Raw genomic sequence first — 11863 nt, forward strand, 5'->3', positions numbered from 1 at the left:
TGCTATTACATCTTTTATAATGGACAATAGCATTTTCCCCACTACCGATGTCATGCTTACCGGTCTATAATGCCCCGTTTTTGCTCTACCACCTTTTTTAAATAGTGGTGTTACATTACCTTCCCTCCAATCCATGGGAATTGTTCCAGAATTTATAGAATTTTGGAAGATGACCAGCATTGCATCTATTATTTCTAGGGCCACTTCCTTAATTACCCTAGGATGTAGATTATCAGGCGCTGAGGATTTATCGGCCCTCAATCCCGTCAATTTCCCTAACACCATTTCCCGACAAATACTGATTTCATTCAGTTCCTCCCTTTCATTAAACCGTATGTTCCCCAACATCTCTGGGAGTTTATTGGTGTCCTCCTTTGTGAAGACAGAACCAAAGTATGGATTTAATTTGTCTGCCATGGCTTTGTTCCCCATTATAAATTCCCCTGATTCTGACTGCAAGGGACCTGCGCTTCACTTTAACAATCTCTTTCTGTTCACATATCTATAGATGCTTTTACTGTCAGTTTTTATGTTCCCTGGTAGCTTACTCTCATACTCTATATTCCCCCTCTTAATTAATACCTTTGTCCTTCTTTGCTGGATCCTAAACATAGAAAGATAGAAACATAGAAGATAGTAGCAGGAGTCGGCCATTCAGCCCCTCGAGCCTGCTCCACCATTCAATGAAATCATGGCTGATCATCCAAATTCAGTACCCTGTCCCTGCCTTCTCCCCATATCCCTTGATCCCATTGGCCTGAAGAAATAGATCTAACTCCTACTTGAACATATTTAATGAATTTGCCTCCACTGCCTTCTGGTGTAGAGAATTCCACAGGTTCACCATACTGTGGCTTACCCCTTATCCTTAAACTCTGACACCTGGGTCTGGACTCGCTGGCCATCTGGATCATCCTTCCTGCATCTAGTCTGTCTAGTCCTGTTAGAATATTATAAGTTTCAATGAGACCCCCTCTCATTCTTCTAAACTCCAGCGAGTAAAAGCCCAGTCGACACAACCTCTCCTCATACATCATTCCTGCCAGCCCAGGTATCAGTCTGGGAAACTGCTCCCAATCGTCAGATAGCAAAATTTTCTATAGTTATATAAAAAGAAAAAGGGTGGCTAAAGTAAATGCTGGTCCCTTAGAGAATGAGACCGGGAAATTAATGCTGGGAAACATGGATATGGCAAAAAAGCTGAACAATTATTTTGTATCAGTCTTTACGGCAGAGGACACTAAGAATATCCCAACACTGGACAAACACTGGGCTCTAGGGGGGGGTGGGAGAAGCTATATACGATTAAAATCACTAAGGAAGTGGTATTTGGTAAAATAATGGGACTCAAGGCGGATAAATCCCCTGGACCTGATGGCTTACATCCTAGGGTCTTGAGGGAAGTGGCGGTAGGGATTGTGGATGCATTGGTAATAATTTTCCAAAACTCCCTGGACTCAGCAAAGGTCCCAGCAGATTGGAAAACTGCTAATGCAACACCCTTATTTAAAAAAGGTAGTAGGCAGAAGGCTGAAAACAACAGACCTGTTAGCCTAACATCTGTGGTTTGTAAAATTTTAGAGTCCTTTATTAAGGAGACAGTAACGGGACATTTGGATAAACATAATTTAATAGGACAAAGTCAGCATGGTTTTATGAAGGGGAAGTCATGTTTGACAAATTTGCTTGTGTACTTTGAGGAAGTAACATACAGGGTGGATAAAGGGGGACCAGTGGATGTATTGTATTTAGACTTCCAAAAGGCATTTGACAAGGTGCCACACAAAAGATTATTGCTCAAGATAAAAAACCTTGGGATTAGGGGTAATATTCTGGCATGGGTGCAGGGTTGGCTATCTAACAGAAAGCAGAGAGTTAGGATAAATGGTTTGTTCTCAGACTGGCAATCAGTAACTATTGGTGTCCCGCAGGGGTCAGTGCTGGGTCCCCAACACTTTGCAATCTATATTAATGATTTGGAGGAGGGGACCGAGTGTAACATATCAAAGTTTGCAGATGATACAAAGATGGGAAGGAAAGTCGTGAATGAGGAGGACATTAAAAACCTGCAAAGGAGATAGACAGGCTACGTAAGTGGGCAGCGATTTGCCAGATGGAATACAATACTGGAAAGTGTGAGGTTATGCACTTTGGCAGAAAAAATCATAGAGCAAGTTATTATCTTAATGGCAAGAAACTGGAAAGTACTGTAGTACAAAGGGATCTGGGGGTCCTGGTGCACGAAACACAAAAAGTTAGTATGCAGGTGCAGCAAGTGATCAAGAAGGCCAATGGAATGTTGGCTTTTATTGCTTGGGGGATAGAATATAAAAACAGGGAGGTATTGTTGCAGTTGTACAAGGTATTGGTGAGCCCGCACCTAGAATACTGCATACAGTTTTGTTGTCCATACTTAAGAAAATACATACTTGCTCTTGAGTCAGTACAAAGAAGGTTCACTCGGTTAATCCCGGGGATCAGGGGCTGGTCATATGAGGAGAGGTTGAGTAGATTGGGACACTACTCAATGGAGTTCAGAAGAATGAGAGGCGATCTTATTGAAATATATAAGATTGTGAAGGGGCTTGATCGGGTGGATGTGGTGAGGATGTTCCCAATGATGGCTGAAACTAGAACTAGGGGGCATAATCTTAGACTAAGGGGCTGCTCTTTCAAACTGAGATGAGGAGAAACTTCTTCAATCAGAGGGTAGTAGGTCTGTGGAATTTGCTGCCCCAGAAAGCTGTGGAAGCTACATATTTAAATAAATTTAAAACAGAAATAGACAGTTTCTTAGAATTAACGGGAATTAGGTGTTACGGGGAGCCGGCAGGAAATTGAACATGAGTCTATGTTCGGAACGGTCATGGCCCTGTGGGTAAAGGAGCGGGCTCAGTGGCCATGTAGCCTGGTTCTGCTCCTACTTCTTATGTTCTAATTATGTGTTAGATTGCAGGAGATGGTTCTATTCCTGTTCCTGGCTGGGGTGAAAATCAACTTTTACAGAATGTAAGTACTGTAGAAAATATAGGGACAGTGATCTCCTGGACGAGTTGCGATCGCCTAGATGGGTCGGAGAGGAATTTCCCAGATTTTTATCTCCCAAATTGGCCATTGGGTTTTTTATCAGGTTTTTCGCCTCTCCCAGGAGATCACATGGGTTCGGGAGGGATGTAGAGTAATAGTAGATTTGAGGTTAGGATCAGATCAGCCATGATCTATTGAATGCTGGAGCAGGCTCGAGGGGCCGATTAGCCTACTCCTGCTCCTATTTCTTATGTTCTTTTGTTTGCTGCTTTATCTGTACAATTGATATGTCCCCTCCTTGGAACTTATGCTATCATTAATTTCCCTTGTTAGCCAATGTTGAGGGAGTCAAGGGTTATGGGGTGGGGACGTTGAGCCGAAGATCTGATCAGCCATGATCTTATTGAATGGCGGGGCATGCTGGAGTGTCCGAATGGCATACTCCTGCTCCAATTTCTTCTGTACTTATTTTTATTTCTGTCCCTTCTGCCACTTTGTCCCTCTGTTCCCAGGTCGATTATTGCTCTGACAGATTCTGCATCTTTCAGTTCCTCGTTAGCATAGTGGGGAGTATCCCCGCCTGTCATGATAACTTATCCTGAGCAGTAAGAAAAACATTACGCCTGAGCCCTTGCTGCGTAAGCCAATTCTCCCCATACTGATTATTTTGCTGGATATCTTCAATCGGTGTCCTCTGGTTACCGTCACTCCTGCCACTGGCAAGCGTTTCTCCTTATTGCCTCTATCTAATCCCCTTGTAATTTTGAAGGCCTCTTATTAAATTTCCTCTTAACTTCTGAGGAAAACAATCCCAGTCTCTCAACATAACTAAAGTCCCTTAAATCTCGGGCCAATCAGCAAGACGTCAAACTGAGGGTCTCGCTCTGTATGTCTATTTTTGTCTACCTCTTTGTCCCTGTCTCTCTCTGTATAGGATTCTGAGGATGCTTGAGAGGATAGATGCAGGGAGGATATTTCTCCTCCTGGGGGAATCGATAACTTGGGGGCAGAGCTCAGTATCAGTGGTCGCCCAATTAAAACAGAGATGAGGAGGAATTTCTTCTCTCAGAGTGTAGTGAAACTTTGGAATCCTCTACCCCAGAGAGCTGTGCAGGCGGAGTCATTGAATATAATCAAGGCGGAGACAGACATATGCTTGAGATACAGTGGAATCACGGGTTAAGTGGAGTGGGCGGAAAAGTGGCGTTGATTCGAAGATCTGAACAGACATGAGCCTATTTAATGGCGGGGCAGGCGCGACGAGACGAATGGCACACCCCTGCTACAATTTCTTCTGTTATTATTCTTATCTCTGTCCCTTCTGCCTCTTTGTCCCTCTGTTCACAGGTCGATATTTGCTCTGACAGATTCGGTATGTTTTAATTCCTCGTTAGTATAGCGGTGGGTATCCCTGCCTGTAATGTGGAGACAGGGGTTCATCCCCCAAATTTAATCCTTTGGGCAGCTCCTTAAAATGCTCCTGGGAGAAGTTGAACAGGACAAAATGAACTAAAATAATTTAAAATATGTACTGGCATAAGAAGAACTGTATAACAATTCCCCAATATTAAATTTCCTCCTAACCGTCGGAGGAAAACAATCCCAGACTCTCAACATAACTGAAGTCCCTTATCCCTCGGACCACTCTGCAAGACGTCAAACTGAGTGTCTCGCTCTGTATGTCTATCTTTGTCACCCTCTTTGTCCCTGTCTCTCTCTGTATCGGATTCCGAGGATGCTTGACAGGATAGATGCAGGGAGGATGTTTCCCCTCCTGGGGGAGTCCACAACTAGGGGGCAAAGCTTCAGGATATCCGATCGCCCATTTAAAACGGAGATGAGGAGGAATTTCTTCTCTCAGAATGTCGTAAATCTTTGGAATCCTCTATCCCAGAGAGCTGTGGAGGCGGAGTTATTGAATATATTCAAGGTGGAGATAGACATATGTTTGAGCTACAGTGGAGTCAAGGGTTATGGGGAGCGGGCAGGAAAGTGGCGTTGAGTCGAAGATCTGATCAGCCATGATCTTATTGAATGGTGGGGCAGGCACGAGGGGCCGAATGGCCCACTCCAGCTCCTATTTCTGCTGCTCTTATTCTTATTTCTGTCCCTTCTGCCTCTTTGTCCCTCTGTTCACAGGTCGATTTTTGCTCCGACCGATTCGGCGTCTTTCAGTTCCTCGTCAGTATAGTGGTGAGTATCCTCGCCTGTCACGCGGGAGACCGGAATTCAATTCCCCGACGAGGAGGATTTTTAACATCCCCAATTTTAAACCATGAGGCAGCTCCTTAAAATGACCCTGGGAAAAGTTGAATAGAACAAAGTGAACGAAAATAATTTTAAAATATGTACATGACGAAATTTATAACAACTCCCTGCACCAGTTCCTCGTTAGTAGAGTGTTCTCCTTCTGTTTGCCTGTTGTGTGGGGCACTGAGGAGGGAGAGAGAAAATGAGATAACAGCGGGAGAAAGCACGACTGTTCTTTCAAAGAGACAGCACAGGCACGATTGGCCGAATGGCCTCCCACCGTGCTGCCAGCCTCCATGAATACATGACACTGAGATGGATATCTGAGACATACACACACAAAGAGAGCACATACGGGTATTTTGTGTGTGTTTGCTGCTTTGTCTCAGGCAATGCATAACCATTGCCTCGACAATGTCGTGGATATTATGATGTTCAGTTTTCACTTCCCCGACGGCTTCTCTCTGACTTTATGCCTCCGTCTCTGAGAAAAGCATAGAAGGAAATATATGGCAAATGGACGCCTTCCCGCACTTGATGCTGTGGTTTAGTGAACATGTCCTTTGTGTTCTCGTCTAAAAGATGTCATCTTGTACGAAAAGTTTGCCTGGCGTGAAAGTGATCTGAATTTCAAAGCAGCAAGGAGGAAAGTCTGCGTTGCTCTGCTTGCTGGCAGGCAGCCAGCTTCTTGCAGCTTTCCTGGTGGTCTAGTGGTTAAGAATCAGCGCTTTCACCACCACGGCCCGGGTTCGATTCCCGGTCAGAGAACAGTGCGTTTTGAGGCTGTTTGAAATGCCTCCCATCAATGCACCCGCGCGAAGCAATGCCTGCTCCTGATCAACCTTTGCAATTTCAACACTGCTGCTGCCTCAACAGGTACACAATGCACTTCCTTGCCTTCTGTAAAATGCCGGCTGTTTCAAAGTCAGCAGGAAATTACATTTGGAACGAGACAATTTAAACGTGTACATGCCCACATTTAACTGCAGCTGACAGTGTCAGAACAGTCACGGTTATTATCAAGCTTCCATGTATTTTCTTGTAGGCTGCACCCCCCTAACAAACTTAGCTTATCACAGCACGGCTATCAATCAACTCAACGCCAGTGTGAAGAATTCAACATTTGAAAGTTAGCAACGTGTGCAAGACTTTAGTGAGAGAGAGTTGGGCCGTGATAACATTTCTAAGCAGTAAGATATTCAGTAGGCCTGAGCCCTTGCTGCGTAATACAATTCTCCCCATACTGATTCTGTTATCTTCAATTGTTCTCCTCTGGTTACCGTCATACCTGCCACTGGCAAGCGTTTCTCCTTATTACCTCAAACAAATCCCCTTGTAATTTTGAAAGCCTCTTATTAAATTTCCTCTTAACCGTCTGAAGAAAACAATCGCAAACTCTCAACATAGCTGAAGTTCCTTATCCCTCGGACCACTCTGCAAGACGTCAAACTGAGTGTCTCGCTCTGTATGTCTATTTTTGTCTCCCTCTTTGTCCCTGTCTCTCTCTGTATAGGATTCTGAGGGTGCTTGACAGGATAGATGCAGGGAGGATGTTTCCCCTCCTGGGGGAATCTACAACTAGGGGGCAAAGCTCCAGGATATCCGGTCGCCCATTTAAAACGGAGATGAGGAGGAATTTCTTCTCTCAGAATGTCGTGAATCTTTGGAATCCTCTACCCCAGAGAGCTGTGGAGGCGGAGTCATTGAATATATTCAAGGTGTAGATAGACATATATTTGAGCTACAGTGGAGTCAAGGGTTATGGGGAGCGGGCAGGAAAGTGGCGTTGAGTAGAAGATCTGATCAGCCATGATCTTATTGAATGGCGGGGCAGGCTCGAGGGGCCGAATGGCCCACTCCTGCTCCTATTCCTTCTGTTCTTATTCTTATTTCTGTCCCTTCTGCGTCTGTCCCTCTGTTCACAGGTCGATTTTTGCTCTGACAGATTCGGCACCTTTCGGTTCGTTGTTAGTATAGTGGTGAGTATCCCCGCCTGTCACGCGGGAGACCGGGGTTCAATTCCCCGACGGGGAGGATTTTTAACATCCCCAATTTTAAACCTTTGGGCAGCTCCTTAAAAAGACCCTGGGAAAAGTTGAATGGAACAAAATGAACGAAAATAATTTTAAAATATGTACATGACGAAATTTATAATAACTCCCTGCACCAGTTCCTCTTTAGTAGAGTGTTCTCCTTCTGTTTGCCTGTTGTGTGGGGCACTGAGGAGGGAGAGAGAAAATGAGATAACAGCGGGAGAAAGCACGACTGCTCTTTCAAAGAGATAGCAGAGGCACGATTGGCCGAATGGCCTCCCACCGTGCTGCCAGCCTCCATGAATGCATGACACTGAGATGGATATCTGAGACATACCCACACAAAGAGAGCACATACGGGTATTTTGTGTGTGTTTGCTGCTTTGTCTCAAGCACTGCATAACCATTTCCTCGACAATGTCGTGGATATTATTATGTTCAGTTTTCACTTCCCCGACGGCTTCTCTCTGACTTTATGCCTCTGTCTCTGAGAAAAGCATAGAAGGAAATATATGGCAAATGGACGCCTTCCCGCACTTAATGCTATGGTTTAGTGAACATGTCCTTTGTGTTCTCGTCTAAAAGATGTCATCTTGTACGAAAAGTTTGCCTGGCGTGAAAGTGATCTGAATTTCAAAGCAGCAAGGAGGAAAGTCTGCGTTGCTCTGCTTGCTGGCAGGCAGCTTCTTGCAGCTTTCCTGGTGGTCTAGTGGTTAAGAATCAGCGCTTTCACCACCACAACCCGGGTTCGATTCCCGGTCAGGGAACAGTGCGTTTTGAGGCTGTTTGAAATGCCTCCAATCAATGCAGCCGCGCGAAGCAATGCCTGCTCCTGATCAACCTTTGCAATTTCAACACTGCTGCTGCCTCAACAGGAACACAATGCACTTCCTTGCCTTCTGTAAAATGCCGTCTGTTTCAAAGTCAGCAGGAAATTACATTTGGAACGAGACAATTTAAACGTGTACATGCCCACATTTAACTGCAGCTGACAGTGTCAGAACAGTTACGGTTATTATCAAGCTTCCATGTATTTTCTTGTAGGCTGCACCCCCCTAACAAACTTAGCTTATCACAGCACGGCTATCAATCAACTCAACGCCAGTGTGAAGAATGCAACATTTGAAAGTTAGCAACGTGTGCAAGACTTTTGTGAGAGAGAGTTGGGCCGTGATAACATTTCTAAGCAGCAAGATATTCAGTAGGCCTGAGCCCTTGCTGCGTAATACAATTCTCCCCATACTGATTCTGTTATCTTCAATTGGTCTCCTCTGGTTACCGTCATACCTGCCACTGGCAAGCGTTTCTCCTTATTACCTCAATCAAATCCCCTTGTAATTTTGAAAGCCTCTTATTAAATTTCCTCTTAACCATCTGAAGAAAACAATCACAAACTCTCAACATAGCTGAAGTTCCTTATCCCTCGGACCACTCTGCAAGACGTCAAACTGAGTGTCTCGCTCTGTATGTCTATCTTTGTCTCCCTCTTTGTCCCTGTCTCTCTCTGTATAGGATTCTGAGGGTGCTTGACAGGATAGATGCAGGGAGGATGCTTCCCCTCCTGGGGGAATCTACAACTAGGGGGCGAAGCTTCAGGATATCCGGTCGCCCATTTAAAACGGAGATGAGGAGGAATTTCTTCTCTCAGAATGTCGTGAATCTTTGGAATCCTCTACCCCAGAGAGCTGTGGAGGCGGAGTCATTGAATATATTCAAGGTGGAGATAGACATATATTTGAGCTGCAGTGGAGTCAAGGGTTATGGGGAGCGGGCAGGAAAGTGGCGTTGAGTAGAAGATCTGATCAGCCATGATCTTATTGAATGGCGGGGCAGGCTCGAGGGGCCGAATGTCCCACTCCTGCTCCTATTCCTCCTGTTCTTATTCTTATTTCTGTCCCTTCTGCCTCTGTCCCTCTGTTCACAGGTCGATTTTTGCTCTGACAGATTCGGCACCTTTCAGTTCCTCGTTAGTATAGTGGTGAGTATCCCCGCCTGTCACGCGGGAGACCGGGGTTCAATTCCCCGACGGGGAGAATTTTTAACATCCCCAATTTTAAACCTTTGGGCAGCTTCTTAAAAAGACCCTGGGAAAAGTTGAATAGAACAAAATGAACGAAAATAATTTTAAAATATGTACATGACGAAATTTATAACAACTCCCTGCACCAGTTCCTCGTTAGTAGAGTGTTCTCCTTCTGTTTGCCTGTTGTGTGGGGCACTGAGGAGGGAGAGAGAAAATGAGATAACAGCGGGAGAAAGCACGACTGCTCTTTCAAAGAGACAGCACAGGCACGATTGGCCGAATGGCCTCCCACCGTGCTGCCAGCCTCCATGAATGCATGACACTGAGATGGATATCTGAGACATACCCACACAAAGAGAGCACATACGTGTATTTTGTGTGTGTTTGCTGCTTTGTCTCAAGCACTGCATAACCATTTCCTCGACAATGTCGTGGATATTATGATGTTCAGTTTTCACTTCCCCGACGGCTTCTCTCTGACTTTATGCCTCTGTCTCTGAGAAAAGCATAGAAGGAAATATATGGCAAATGGACGCCTTCCCGCACTTGATGCTGTGGTTTAGTGAACATGTCCTTTGTGTTCTCGTCTAAAAGATGTCATCTTGTACGAAAAGTTTGCCTGGCGTGAAAGTGATGTGAATTTCAAAGCAGCAAGGAGGAAAGTCTGCGTTGCTCTGCTTGCTGGCAGGCAGCTTCTTGCAGCTTTCCTGGTGGCCTAGTGGTTAAGAATCAGCGCTTTCAGCACCACGACCCGAGTTCGATTCCCGGTCAGGGAACAGTGCGTTTTGAGGCTGTTTGAAATGCCTCCAATCAATGCACCCGCGCGAAGCAATGCCTGCTCCTGATCAACCTTTGCAATTTCAACACTGCTGCTGCCTCAACAGGTACACAATGCACTTCCTTGCCTTCTGTAAAATGCCGGCTGTTTCAAAGCCAGCAGGAAATTACATTTGGAACGAGACAATTTAAACGTGCACATGCCCACATTTAACTGCAGCTGACAGTGTCAGAATAGTCACGGTTATTATCAAGCTTCCATGCATTTTCTTGTAGGCTGCACCCCCCTAACAAACTTAGCTTATCACAGCATGGCTATCAATCAACTCAACGCCAGTGTGAAGAATGCAACATTTGAAAGTTAGCAACGTGTGCAAGACTTTAATGAGAGAGAGTTGGGCCGTGATAACATTTCTAAGCAGTAAGATATTCAGTAGGCCTGAGCCCTTGCTGCGGAATACAATTCTCCCCATACTGATTCTGTTATCTTCAATTGGTCTCCTCTGGTTACCGTCATACCTGCCACTGGCAAGCGTTTCTCCTTATTACCTCAAACAAATCCCCTTGTAATTTTGAAAGCCTCTTATTAAATTTCCTCTTAACCGCCTGAAGAAATCAATCACAAACTCTCAGCATAGCTGAAGTTCCTTATCCCTCGGACCACTCTGCAAGACGTCAAACTGAGTGTCTCGCTCTGTATGTCTATCTTTGTCTCCCTCTTTGTCCCTGTCTCTCTCTGTATAGGATTCTGAGGGTGCTTGACAGGATAGATGCAGGGAGGATTTTTCCCCTCCTGGGGGAATCTACAACTAGGGGGAAATGCTTCAGGATATCCGGTCGCCCATTTAAAACGGAGATGAGGAGGAATTTCTTCTCTCAGAATGTCGTGAATCTTTGATATCCTCTACCCCAGAGAGCTGTGGAGGCGGAGTCATTGAATATATTCAAGGTGGAGACAGACATATATTTGAGCTACAGTGGAGTCAAGGGTTATGGGGAGCGGTCAGGAAAGTGGCGTTGAGTAGAAGATCTGATCAGCCATGATCTTATTGAATGGCGGGGCAGGCTCGAGGGGCCGAATGGCCCACACCTGCTCCTATTCCTTCTGTTCTTATTCTTATTTCTGTCCCTTCAGACTCTGTCCCTCTGTTCACAGGTCGATTTTTGCTCTGACAGATTCGGTACCTTTCAGTTCCTCGTTAGTATAGTGGTGAGTATCCCCGCCTGTCACGCGGGAGACCGGGGTTCAATTCCCCGACGGGGAGGATTTTTAACATCCCCAATTTTAAACCTTTGGGCAGCTCCTTAAAAAGTCCCTGGGAAAAGTTGAATAGAACAAAATGAACGAAAATAATTTTAAAATATGTACATGACGACATTTATAACAACTCCCTGCACCAGTTCCTCGTTAGTAGAGTGTTCTCCTTCTGTTTGCCTGTTGTGTGGGGCACTGAGGAGGGAGAGAGAAAATGAGATATCAGCGGGAGAAAGCACGACTGCTCTTTCAAAGAGACAGCACAGGCACGATTGGCCGAATGGCCTCCCACCGTGCTGCCAGCCTCCATGAATGCATGACACTGAGATGGATATCTGAGACATACCCACACAAAGAGAGCACATACGGGTATTTTGTGTGTGTTTGCTGCTTTGTCTCAAGCACTGCATAACCATTTCCTCGACAATGTCGTGGATATTATGATGTTCAGTTTTCACTTCCCCGACGGCTTCTCTCTGACTTTATGCCTCTGTCTCT

General features: G+C 45.3%; 2 non-coding genes across 2 annotated transcripts; both read left to right on the forward strand.

Moving 5' to 3' along the window:
* The first annotated feature begins 9271 nt into the window (after positions 1 to 9271).
* Positions 9272 to 9343, forward strand: trnad-guc (transfer RNA aspartic acid (anticodon GUC)). The gene has a single exon. It is a non-coding gene; the product is annotated as a tRNA-Asp (tRNA).
* Positions 9344 to 11303: 1960 nt separating this feature from the next.
* trnad-guc (transfer RNA aspartic acid (anticodon GUC)) lies at positions 11304 to 11375 on the forward strand. Its single transcript has one exon. It is a non-coding gene; the product is annotated as a tRNA-Asp (tRNA).
* The last annotated feature ends 488 nt before the right edge of the window (positions 11376 to 11863 follow it).

The sequence above is a fragment of the Somniosus microcephalus genome, unplaced genomic scaffold, assembly GCF_052327205.1.
Source record: "Somniosus microcephalus isolate GS21.2 unplaced genomic scaffold, FLI_Smic_1.0 unresolved_chr5, whole genome shotgun sequence".
NCBI classification, from domain to species: domain Eukaryota; kingdom Metazoa; phylum Chordata; class Chondrichthyes; order Squaliformes; family Somniosidae; genus Somniosus; species Somniosus microcephalus.